Below are 13,459 nucleotides of genomic sequence, written 5' to 3' on the forward strand. Positions count from 1 at the left end.
ACCTATGCTTAAGCGTTAATGCAACACTGGCACAACCCTCAGGAAATGCTGCTTCGGCAAGGAGTGCCATGACCTAGAAACATCTTTTACGCCAAGCTCTTTTCATAATCCAACACAACAGACAAGAATAAAGAGGAAAAAGTGGGATAGAAAGAGATGAAAGAGTGTATGAGAGAGTGAAAGGAGAGTGTGAAAATTGTATGTGCAAACAAATAATCAATGGGATAAACCTTTTCGAACTGTACCACAAAAAAAAAAATCATTTTCTCAGTTAGTAGTTTTGTCATGCATTGGGTTGGGTACGGGACCCTACACGGGATAAGCAGTTTGGAGAATGGATAGATGGAGTACTTTTGTCTTATTTTCCTGTAAAAATATCAAAACAACATATGTTATTGTAGTTTCAAAAATATATCTGGAATTAAACAGTTTTTTCTTACCCTGTTGAGATGAAAAACTATTTGTCAATGAGTCAAGAAAAATAAACTTAATTCAAGAGACTGTCTTATTTTAGAACGCAATTTTGCTTCTCAAATCTTGTTTTAATTAAGATATTTTAACTGGAAAGCAAGACAAGACATGAGAAAATAATAACAAAACAAACCAACAAAAAAAATGCTGAACCCTGACACAGAATTTCATCAGTCATTAGGAGGATTTCAACATAAGCTTTTAAGTTAGTTGTATGAATTTCTGTCTTGTTAGGAGGTTCTCTGCAATTAAAAGGCCTATCTTAGCAAGCTCTGTGTATTTTTGGCTTCTTGTTTGGACATTTGCCAGTAATGTAAGTCAATTTGGTTAGCAGCACCGCCTACAGCAAGAATATAAATGAAAAAATATAAGCTTTCTGCTTAAACGCTACATGAATGTACAAAACTATGTTTTCAAAATCAAAGTCAGTGGGATGCCTGAATAATTAGTTGACTAAATTAGCACTGGAGGAAGCTGCATGGTTTAAGGTAACTTGACCCTGATCGGAGGCATAGGATCTGAAAACAGCTTCAACCAAACTTTCCTTGCAAGGTTTTTTTTTTTTTTTTTCTTAAATGAAAACACAAACAGAAAATAAACAACAGCGGTCCATTTTAAAAAGGTTTTTTAATAAATAAAAATGTATTTAATAAATAAAGATGACAAGTAAACATTTATTGTACTCTGTCACTGTGCTTAAACTATCAGCACATATACACACACATCAACTGTGGTTTATGAAAAAATTCCAGAACTTTTTTACTTATCAGCTGAGAAGAGGTATGTATGTGTTTGTGAGATAATGACTGACCTATATTCTCTCTTTCTTTCTCTCTCTCTCTCAAGCACACAAACAGGTTTCCATTTTTTTGTGGAGTAAAAAAATAGGCGTAATGGTTTTAATACTGTAAAAACCGTATTTTCTGTCGCCCTACACCAACCCTACCCCTTACAGGAAACTTTCTGCTATTTCAGATTTTCAATACATTCCATTCTGTGTGATTTATAAGCTTGTTTCCTCATGGGGACCCAAAAAATGTCCCCACAAGGTCAAAATTGACTGGTATTCCTATACTTGTGGGGACATTTGGTCCCCATAACGTGATGAATACCAGGTACACACACACACACACACACACACACACACACCTTTTAAAACATGTTTTGCTCTGCATAACATAACACTGACAGATCTGTGAAATCAGCTATGCCAGGTAATACCATTGTCTTATTTCAGGACAAAATGAAAAAACTAATATTTATTATCCTTAGAAATATTAGGTTGTAATGTAAAGTTTCTAAATCAAAAACTGAGCTGGCAATTCTAGTGTTACTAAGAGAAATGTGTTTGCTATGTATCAGCCACAATTTACACAAATGTGAGTGTTTGCAATTTACTTAAAACTTTCATACCATCAGGCTGAGAGAGATTCATTATGATTTTTACCATACATAAGTTGGTTAAGAATAGTTTCAGCAAAACGGTGGTGATGACCAGACAAGCACAAAAGAGAAGCAGTAAGATTGAGTACAGCTGGATAGAATTAGAATACAGCACCTCCACAAACTTTATAAAAAAAGTTTGTGGCTGTATTTCTTTTAAAGCTGTATTTTTTTTTTATACTTCATAAAAAAAAAATACAGCACATACTGTAAACACACATATCCACCCACATTTACGCACACACATATGCTTGTATATAGATCACGCATGCACACACGGTGTTCTTCTGTCTAATCCACAATAATTGTGTCTGAGAAATAGTTCAAGCCTTTGAACTACAGTTTCGTATTTAATTCACATTTAAAATGAAATGAAAAGATGATGAAAGAGAAGGGACACAAAGAGCGAGAGGCAGCAAACTCTCAGCTAATGATTAATACAGTAGACTTTCTGCTGATAATAAACAGCAAATTCTCTGTCTATTGTATGATGAGCATAGGATTCAGTCTTGTGTTCAAGTCTAGAGCAGCTGGATGGAGCACAACAGAAAGGAAAGTACATTTCGGAAAATTTAACTGCTTGAAAATGCAATGGTCATGGGGCAAGAAACAGGTTGAGTTGAGAAGCAATGGCCAAGGATGTCTATCTGCATGTGTGTATCACTTGTGCTTTAAAGAGAATGAATTTAGGGAAAGTTTTCAGAGAGGATTTTACCGTTTTACCAAAATGTTTGAATGGCTTAATGCTAATGCTAACAATAGTCATTATTTTCTTAAAATAAAAAAAAATAATAAAAAATTCTAGTCAACCTCACTACTTGACTAGTCAGTTTTAGTTCACGATTGTGACTCATTCCTAACATAAACTCTTTTCTCATAGTAAACACACTTCTCAGCCGATATTAACAGCAAACTCGGTCACACTTTATATTAGGTGGCCTTAACTACTATGTACTTGCATCAAAAAATAAGTACAATGTACTTATTGTGTTCATACTGTATTGCAAAACACTATTGCTGCTATTGAGGTGTTATATGGGTAAGGTCAGGGACAGGTTTGGTGGTATGGGTAGGTTTAAGGGTGGGTTAAGGTATAAGGAATAAGGAATGGGTCAACAGTGTAATTATAAATGTAATTACAGAAATTAATTACAGATGTAATTACATATAGGTATTTTTAAAAATATAAGTACAATGTAAAAACATGTACACAATAAGTGCATTGTACCAAATGATTAATTTAAAATGTAAGTACATAGTAGTTAAGGCCACCTAATATAAAGTGGGACTGCAAACTCTGATGATAATGATGCAAATTCTCTGGCAATAATATAAACAGCAAACTGTCTGCTTATAATAAACAGCAATCATTCTGATGAATATACAATGTGTGCCGATAATGAATTCAGCAAACTGTCCAGGAGTAATAAACACAGCTAGTAATGAACAACTGTCTTTGCTAAAAGCCAACTAAAACGTTCAACTCTGTTACAATAAACAGAACAAACGCTGATAATAGCACATACAATAAACAAACTCTGCTAATAATATTTACTCATATTCAAATTAGCACTGTCAAATCGATTAATGGTGATTAAATCGCATCCGCAATAAATGTGTGTATACTGTGTATGTATTATATGATTTATATTATATATAAATTACATATATTTTTTAAAATATATACATGTATGTGTGTGCATTTATATATACACACAGTACACACATACATACACAGGTGCATCTCAATAAATTAGAATGTTGTGGAAGTGTTCATTTATTTCAGTAATTCAACTCAAATTGTGAAACTCGTGTATTAAATAAATTCAATGCACACAGACTGAAGTAGTTTAAGTCTTTGGTTCTTTTAATTGTGATGATTTTGGCTCACATTTAATAAAAACCCACTAATTCACTATCTCAACAAATTAGAATATTGTGACTTGCCAATCAGCTAATCAACTTAAAACACCTGCAAAGGTTTCCTGAGCCTTCGAAATGGTCTCTCAGTTTGGTTCACTAGGCTACACAATCATGGGGAAGACTGCTGATCTGACAGTTGTCCAGAAGACAATCATTGACACCCTTCACAAGGAGGGTAAGCCACAAACATTCATTGCCAAAGAAGCTGGCTGTTCACAGAGTGCTGTATCCAAGCATGTTAACAGAAAGTTGAGCGGAAGGAAAAAGTGTGGAAGAAAAAGATGCACAACCAACCGAGAGAACCGCAGCATTATGAGGATTCTCAAGCAAAATCGATTCAAGAATTTGGGTGAACTTCACAAGGAATGGACTGAGGCTGGGGTCAAGACATCAAGAGCCACCACACACAGACGTGTCAAGGAATTTGGCTACAGTTGTCGTATTCCTCTTGTTAAGCCACTCCTGAACCACAGACAACGTCAGAGGCGTCTTACCTGGGCTAAGGAGAAGAAGAACTGGACTGTTGCCCAGTGGTCCAAAGTCCTCTTTTCAGATGAGAGCAAGTTTTGTATTTCATTTGGAAACCAAGGTCCTAGAGTCTGGAGGAAGGGTGGAGAAGCTCATAGCCCAAGTTGCTTGAAGTCCAGTGTTAAGTTTCCACAGTCTGTGATGATTTGGGGTGCAATGTCATCTGCTGGTGTTGGTCCATTGTGTTTTTTGAAAACCAAAGTCACTGCACCCGTTTACCAAGAAATTTTGGAGCACTTCATGCTTCCTTCTGCTGACCAGCTTTTGAAGATGCTGATTTCATTTTCCAGCAGGATTTGGCACCTGCCCACACTGCCAAAAGCACCAAAAGTTGGTTAAATGACCGTGGTGTTGGTGTGCTTGACTGCCCAGCAAACTCACCAGACCTGAACCCAAGAGGAAAATGAGAAACAAGAGACCAAAAAATGCAGATGAGCTGAAGGCCACTGTCAAAGAAACCTGGGCTTCCATACCACCTCAGCAGTGCCACAAACTGATCACCTCCATGCCACGCCGAATTGAGGCAGTAATTAAAGCAAAAGGAGCCCCTACCAAGTATTGAGTACATATACAGTAAACATACTTTCCAGAAGGCCAACAATTCATTAAAAATGTTTTTTTATTGGTCTTATCAAGTTTTCTAATTTGTTGAGATAGTGAATTGGTGGGTTTTTGTTAAATGTGAGCCAAAATCATCACAATTAAAAGAACCAAAGACTTAAACTACTTCAGTCTGTGTGCATTGAATTGATTTAATACGAGTTTCACAATTTGAGTTGAATTACTGAAATAAATGAACTTTTCACGACATTCTAATTTATTGAGATGCACCTGTATATTATGTAAACACAAACTTATTTATAAATCAATTTTCAATCACTAATTCAAAGATCTGATAACTACACTGCAACTGACCAATCAGAATCAAGTCTTGCAAACAGCAGTGCAAAACTTTGCTAATAAAAAAAACACAGCAAACAAATTTTGTGCTAATAGTAAAGATGAAATGGAATGAACATTTCATATCACGATTATAATAAACAAAACTACAGTTTTCAATATTATCACAGTATTGTTAAAATATGATAGAAATGTTCAAAATGTAGGCCTACTCATGCACACACTGAGATCATTTCACCAAGTTTTAAATTGAAAACAAACAAACTTTTAATAAACTACCACCAAGGGATATAAAAGAAAATTTCATTAAGAAACACTTTAATACAACAGTTAAAGATGAATGAGTTAAGATAAAGATGACTTAGGATGAAACCAATTTAGCAGCATACTACTTCAAGATCAATAATTAAAACAATGGCTTCAACACATCACATATGACAAAACATCAGTGCCATCATGAATCATGTAGATTAAGTTCCTGAGTTTGAGTTGCGGCATCTTGCTCTCTAACACACTGCTGTACTCAATGTGAACGTGCTACATTCTCATTCACACAGCAAACAGCACTGTAAAACATGAATAAATTGTTTATGAACAGTTTATAGACACAAAAGGAGGAAAGAAGAGAAAGACTCAACCACATGAAGTAAGCCACTGAGAAAAGAATAATTTTTTTCTCCCATGCAGAAAGACCTGAATATCTCTCTTTTTGTCTGTGAAGCACAAACAAAAGACACCTACAAAAAAGAAAAATCAATTGTAAACTGGCCACCCCTCACCTAACCACATTTACACGAGTACTCATTCTTGATATACTGTTTATCCCCTTAAACAGGACATAAACAAATACTGGACATGATCTGATCTAGTTCATACTTGACTGTCCACACAGAATCTGCCGTCAGCCACACCCAGTGATGTGTAGCTCACACAGATACATGTTTACAACCTACAGTGTGTCCTCAAATTACACACACAAACACAGAGAGCAATGAGTTCAAATCAAAGTTCATACTGACAATCACTTCTTAAGACACACAGACACCTCTTGGAAAGTACAGAGCATAGACATGATGAGCAACTTTAAACACTCCTAATAGATATTAACAACTAAAAAAAAAGCACATAACTTTAAGCATCTACAGTCATTTTTAATTCCAAGGTTTCCATTCTTGCTGTTGTATGTAGGTCACATTGTAACTCTATTGGAAACTTTGTCGTCATACATATTCATTTATTTTTACATGAAATCATCATAACCCATTTCCACATTCATTGTGTGAAAAATTTCTATATATATTTGGTTTCCATACCAAAAATAGCTGATTTCAAGACCGTAACAGTTGAGAAACTGTCATCCGTACTGATGAGAGAATAGTGTTCACCGCTTTTAATGAATATGATGACTGTGTTGAAAATGCGAAGATGCAAGCGGTGTGTTTTATTTGCATCAGTTTGCACATGGTTGCTGAAGACAGTTGCTCATCTCCGACAGGCCATGATGCATGTTGCAGTAGCATTGTGGTATCTAGCCACTGAAAGCCCGAAAGCCCACACTGTCAAATCTTTATTTTTGGCTGTTTTGGGAGGAGTAAAATTTAATGAGCCTTCAACAACCAGATGCATTTACACTTGCCCAGCTGCTTCTGGAATGAGTCTCAAACCACCTCCTGAAGGTTTGTGTAATCGGATTGCAATCCATCAAGAATACAATTACACCAGGGGCCTCATGAATAAACGTTGCGTATGCACAAAACGGGCATAGATATGTACGTACACAATTTCCCACGTACATATTAGGATTTATAAAAAATAAACTTGGCGTAAATATGTGCGCACCGTATGGGAACTCTAGACCGTGCATACGCACACTTTTACTGGCGTAATAGCCAATTAATTATTTTCCTTTCAATATACACATTTAGATTAAATATTCTGCTGATTAATGGAGTTTATTTGAGACATTACATAAAGTCATTATTCAAAAGTTAATCAAAACATATCATATTTGTAGTGAATGCGCTGGTTTTTTTTTTTAAATCACTTTTCTTGGTGCATGCTGTTTTAATGACAGCAAGGAGTGTGTCATTCATGACAGTGCAGTAATGTTTCATTAAACTGCAGATCTCACGTTAAGAGAAAATATTTTTAGCAAAAACATCAACGATATGCGCGCGCACTTCGATATTGTGGCAGACACTGCTGGATTGGTCGAACGGTCCATTGGCAAGTTTAAATAGATCCGATTATATTAGCCTACTGCAAAACCAGGCTTCACGGAGGTGTTTAATTTGCGTGAAGGCAGACTTCTTCTGTGATCTTCAGAACATTATGAAAATAGCATTGTGATTGAAGGATAGAATCTGAAGCAAACGGTAAGATTTGCATGTTTCTTTTCAATATTATTTTGTCAGTGACGCCGCGTCAGACAATTATGTACACTTATTTACACACACCATAGCCTATTTCTGATTCTACTATAGCCTATTTAAATATCCTAAAACATCTGATTTGTTTAAAACAATTATATACTGCTTGGCCAGTGGAAAAGAAAGAGATCAATTCTATTCTAAAAAGATTCTCTTTTTATACAATTTTATTTTGATATATTTATTTGAAAACAAGACAAGGACAGTAAATGATTTTTAGCAATGTAATGTACCGTACAAATAGCATTTTTAGTCCGCATGTCATATTTAACTAACGTATTGTACCTTTGACGGTGTTAAACATGGTGGTCACGTGGATGGGAATATACATGGAAATGATATGCAGATGAGATAAATCTGAAAACTTGTGCATATGCCAAATCTAGCTTTTGTGCGTACGTACACTTTTAGGATGAAATATACAGAGCGTTTTATACATGAGGCCCCTGTTCTTGCTAAAAATATTTTCTCATAACATAAGATCTGCAGTTTGAAGATGAATTATTGTGCACCTATAGCACTCCTCGTTATCATTAAAACAGCATGCCACAGGAAAAGTGATCAAGCGCATTCACTACAAATGTCTAAATTCATATAGCCTAATTTTTGTTTAAATTCTGCATAATGACTATGTAACTTCAGTGCTTATTTACATTATGAGAGTGGAATATTTAATGTAAGTGTGTATATCGACATGAAAACAGAGTTTAAAATCATTGTTTACTTCATTAATTTTCTCATTCCTGGAAAAATTTGTTCGTACGCATGGGTCAGAGTTTGCGTGCAGGTGCGCAAATTTTCCCATCAAGTTTTTTGTTTTTATAAATCCCACCTTTTGCATAGGAAGTCGCGTACGCCTCTTTCAAGGCAAGTTTTGTGCGTACGCAAGGGTTATAAATGAGGCCCCAGGTCTTTTTCAGATAGCTATCCGAGTAAACTAGTAAGGGGCCAAGTATAAATAGGCCCAATGAAATGGTTTATGATGACTTTATATTCACAACTGTCCCTAAGTTCTGCCATTTTGCCATGATATTTTATATTTGTTTACTTGTATCGATTGTTATTCGAAATTTGGTGTTTCCATCACTCGTTTCTCATTACTTCAAAATGCGCATTAAAAGAGGGTGATGGAAACCCAGCTATTGTGAATTGACAGTTTTTTTCTCCTCACGTATGAGCTCCATATTCTCCTATACAAACCATAAAAGCCTGATTTATCAAAAAAAGATACACAACAAAAATACATGTGCTAACGTTTTTTTTAATAATTTGTTTTCATTTGTTTGTTTCAATAAACTGTTCCATTTAATCTATCCATCTATATGTGTGTGTTTGTGTGTCTATTGTCTGCTAAAAGCAACCACACAGCACATAAACTAATAAACTGAGCAAAGAGAACAGAGGTCACTGTAAGAAAGGCGATTATTCTTTTATCAGTGTTAACTCCTTCCCCATTCTCTGTAACATCCCACTAATAAGAATCTTCCCTATTATCTACTTACACACACACACACACACAATGAACACATAAATACACACAAGATAACAAACACCTGAACATGACCAAATTAATGCACACACATCGGACACAGGAGTGTGTAAAAGTAGCTGTTGGGTTCAGAAAGAGGTCAAGGGTCACACTCAGCGGTGAGAGCTGATAGGGGCCCCAGGAGGATTCCGGAAGGGGTGGAAACACTCGAGAATGTTACAGCAGCAACAAAAAAAACACAAACAGTCTTAGCACAATGTTGGTGCAGTGTTACAGGAGTGTTAATGCGATGTTAGCCCAGAGACGCGTGTACTGGCCTCATTCATGAAACATGAGCAGAACAGATTTCTTATTGAATTGAGTGAACAAACAGAAAAAGTCATAGCGCCAAACACTCATCCAAAAGTCCAGTAGACCAATAATATAAGGTGTGTAGATCCAAAAAATACAAAGGTTTATAGACAAAGGACTCATCCAAACAGTCCAAAAAGGCTTATATCATTTATTACTCAGAGGTCACTAAATTGTGCAAAAAAGTGCAAAGGTGCAGGAGTGCAAAACGTTTTCGGGTATTAACCCTTCCTCAGTGACATGTGCTACCAGGCACACACCTGCGCTCATTAAACCATGTATTACCGTAATACATTTAATATCACGAAGATACAGAAAATATATATATATATATGTTTCTTAATAATATCTTTAATGGCATAACTATGAGTAGAGTATGTAGTAGTGCATACTACAGAGTAAGATTTCTGTTTAGGTGATCTACAGACTGCATTTCTTACCCTATTCAAAGCATCATCTAACCACTTACTGGATAACCCCCTAGTCGAAAACGCTTATACATCTCGACCGCTTTTTGTTCAAAATCAGATTCCACACTTCAAATGCGTTTTAAGCGATAGAACGGAGTATGGTAACCCCTTCTTCAAATAATTCTGTAGTATGCACAAAAACGTTTTGCACTCCTGCACCTTTGCACTTTTTTTGCACAATTAGTGACCTCTGAGTAATAAATGATATAAGCCTTTTTGGACTGTTTGGATGAGTGCGGATCTCCTCTGTCTGTAAATTATTGAATTGAGTGCAAATTTATGCATGGTTGTACAAACGACATTGACCGAAAATTCATTCTGCTTGTGTTTCGTGAGGGAGGACCATTATATATACACAAGCATGGACTTTATAGTCAATAGCTTAAAAGCATCATGTAGAGATAAACTACTGTTCAAGAGCTTGGGGTCAGAAACTTTAAAGAATACTTTTATTCAGCAAGGACACATTAAACATTAATCAAAAGTGACAGTAAATAGCTACATGTATACTGTTATTGAAGATCATATTTTAAATGCTCTTTAAAATAAATATATTGAACTTTCTATTTATATGTATTACACTTTCCACAAAAAAAATATTAAAGCAACACAACTGTTGTCAACATAGATAAGAAATTTTACTTGACCACCAAATCAGCATATTAGAATGACTACTGAACGATCATGTGACACTGAATACAGGAGTAATGGCTGCTAAATGTTCAGCTTTGCCGTAAACCATTTTATTTAAAAATATATTTAAATAGAAAACAGTATTTTAAACTGTAATTTTGACCCCCCAAAAAATAGGCCGCCTAGGTGAGTCGTCTTTAAAAAAAATAATACAAAATCTAATTGACCCCAAACTTTTGAATGGTAGTTAATTGTTTAAATGGAAATTTGTACTTTTTATTTTATGTTTAAGGGCTCAGCTTGTAAAAAAAAAAAAACTATGGTTTTAAGGTTAGATTATGGTAAATGTCATGACCTTACTAAATGAAAACAAGTGAGTCTATGACACATTTTCACTAATATAGCCATAAAGATCTGTGTATGTCTGTGTAAATCTGTATAGCTTTTCAATGTACCAAATATTAGTTACACACACCTACAAATATAAAGTTAACAACAGTATATCTAAATGTATCTATGGCACAAGTATTTATTGTGCATTTTGTCTGTTTAGTAATTTAAGGAATATGAAATATAAATTAGCAATAAATGGAGTGGAAAAAAAGTCATTTGATATTTAGTTTGTTTAAATTAGAGTCATTGTTTAATTAACTAGTTGCAATTATTCAATATTCACAAAGCAGAATGCATATAAAATGCATTTATGTAAAGAATGACAGAGACAACAGCAATGTGGATCTTGTGGAGTGTCGATTCATGCAGCAAAGTTTTTTCCCTGCATTTACTGTAAATGCTGCTTTCATCAGCCAGGTGAATGTTTCAAGTGCACCTCATTCATCCATAATCACACAAACTCACTCACAAACAAAAACATAACCTAGAGAAAGAAAAGGTCAGGAAAAAGCAATGAGGATCAAGTATCCTTCTGTGCTTTTATTAAACAGCTTAATTTGTCTCTCAGGGCAATATGTGCAGTACACACAGAAATGACAGAAGTATTCATACAAACGGTAATTAGTAACAACAGGCTCCTGACCAGGGCAAGAGACAGAGGAAAACAGATAAGGACAGAGAGAGAACAACAAAGAGTGATTTCCAGGAGCCAAACAGCCTGACCCCTGTGTAAGAGGTGAGGGAATTATTGCATCACTTACTGTTTACAGTATTATCATGAAGCATTGACCAAGGGGCCCAGGTACAGGCTCCGATACACATCTACACTCATCCACACTGCACAAGTTTACAAACATCCACACAAGTCTCATCCATCACATGAACATGCAACAGCCACCATCATGTGTGATATTACAAGAACTCACAGATTTACGCATACTCGCACTTGCCTCTAAATGACATGAAATACTTTTGGGAAGGGTTAGGGTTAGGGTTAGGAATAAACCTACTTAAACACACAGCCATCACTTATAGGCATTGACAGTTCACCCAAAAAGGAAAATCCAGCCATGATTTACTCAGCATCATGTCATTGTCATTTTTTCCCCATAGAATGGACGTCATTGTTTTGGCGACACGCACACACACACACACACACACACACACACACACACACACACACACACAGGGAGAGTGAGACATTGCTCAAAATATCTTCTTTTATGTTCCACAGAAGTAAGCCATTCAGGTTTGGAACGAAATGAGGTAATTAATTTATGAAAGTATTTTCAGTTTTCGGTGAATATCTCTTTAACTAATCCACAACCAAAAACAAAAGACACCACATCCTAAAATTAATTTCTGCTCTTGCATATCGATAATGTTGGTTCTTAAAATGAAGAGTTTGGAATATTCCTCATTTGTAAGCTTCTCTGGATATTGCTAAATTAATACATTTAATCAAAAACTATTTAAGCAGCAATTTGTTTCAAATCTTTAGCCTTTTATAGCTATTCTAAATATTTCATACATAATTAATATGAATCTAAAAAGCTGCATGCATAATAAAGTACATTAACAACGTGGTATGTACACTTGTAATGAAGTGCTAAGTAATCTTTTTGTCATAACTCATAACTTTGTTCATTAACGTTCGCAAATGGAAAGCGCGTTCTGTTGCCATGGTTGCTTCCTCAGACAAAACGCGACTTCTGTTTGCTAGTCTATTTGAAGACGCTCTGACTAGCCTAAAACATGTAGTCTAATTCATTCGTGACTGCTTTATACATTCGTGTAAATTTAACTTTAAAAAGTCCATGGGCACGTTACGCGTCTGCTGCCCTTAAATTGTTACTTGCAAAGTCCAAATTATTTCCTGAACCACAACAAACAGAACCCAAACACGCACTTCCAGCCCAAACAGCAGAAGGAGTCCAAGGCCACGGAACTAGTAGAATAAAACAAATCAAACCACTCAGATATATATATTTTTTTTTAATGTTTAAAACCCTGAGGTAAGTCTACTGTATGCACCTTTTCAACCACTTTGAATGAAGAAACTGATTAAGATAGAAATTAAGTGACAAGTGGATGGAAACCATGCTATCACAACATAAGGACGAAAACATTTGTACCGTGTAATTAAGTCAGACAGGAGCTCTTATGAATTTCTCACACAAGTGTAAATGGGTTTTAAATCATTTTTCAAGTCTCAATAACCCAACATTAAGTGACACATAGGCTACCGTCCAAGCAGGCAGGTTTTATGCTGCTGGAGATAACGTTACTGGATTCAGCGCATTGCACAGTGACCCATTTTGACCGCATTCCAAGATTTCAGATCAATCCGGAACCAAGACAGTCAAACCAGCAAAAGCCACAGACAAAATATTAACAAGCCTTCATTACCGTAATTGCATCGTCCAAAA

General features: G+C 35.6%; 1 protein-coding gene across 6 annotated transcripts in view; it reads right to left on the minus strand.

Moving 5' to 3' along the window:
* npas2 (neuronal PAS domain protein 2) overlaps positions 1 to 13,459 on the minus strand; it is a 67,172-nt gene that overhangs the window by 26,899 nt on the left and 26,814 nt on the right. The window contains exon 1 of one of the 6 annotated variants that reach the window (XM_058775795.1): positions 13,440 to 13,456. The exons of the other annotated variants lie outside the window; for them this stretch is intronic. The gene's annotated coding sequence lies outside the window, so the exon portion shown is untranslated. Of the gene's footprint in view, positions 1 to 13,439; positions 13,457 to 13,459 lie in introns of those variants that run through there. 6 annotated transcript variants of the gene reach the window in all.

The sequence above is a fragment of the Onychostoma macrolepis genome, chromosome 05 (genome assembly GCF_012432095.1).
Source record: "Onychostoma macrolepis isolate SWU-2019 chromosome 05, ASM1243209v1, whole genome shotgun sequence".
Lineage (NCBI taxonomy): Eukaryota > Metazoa > Chordata > Actinopteri > Cypriniformes > Cyprinidae > Onychostoma > Onychostoma macrolepis.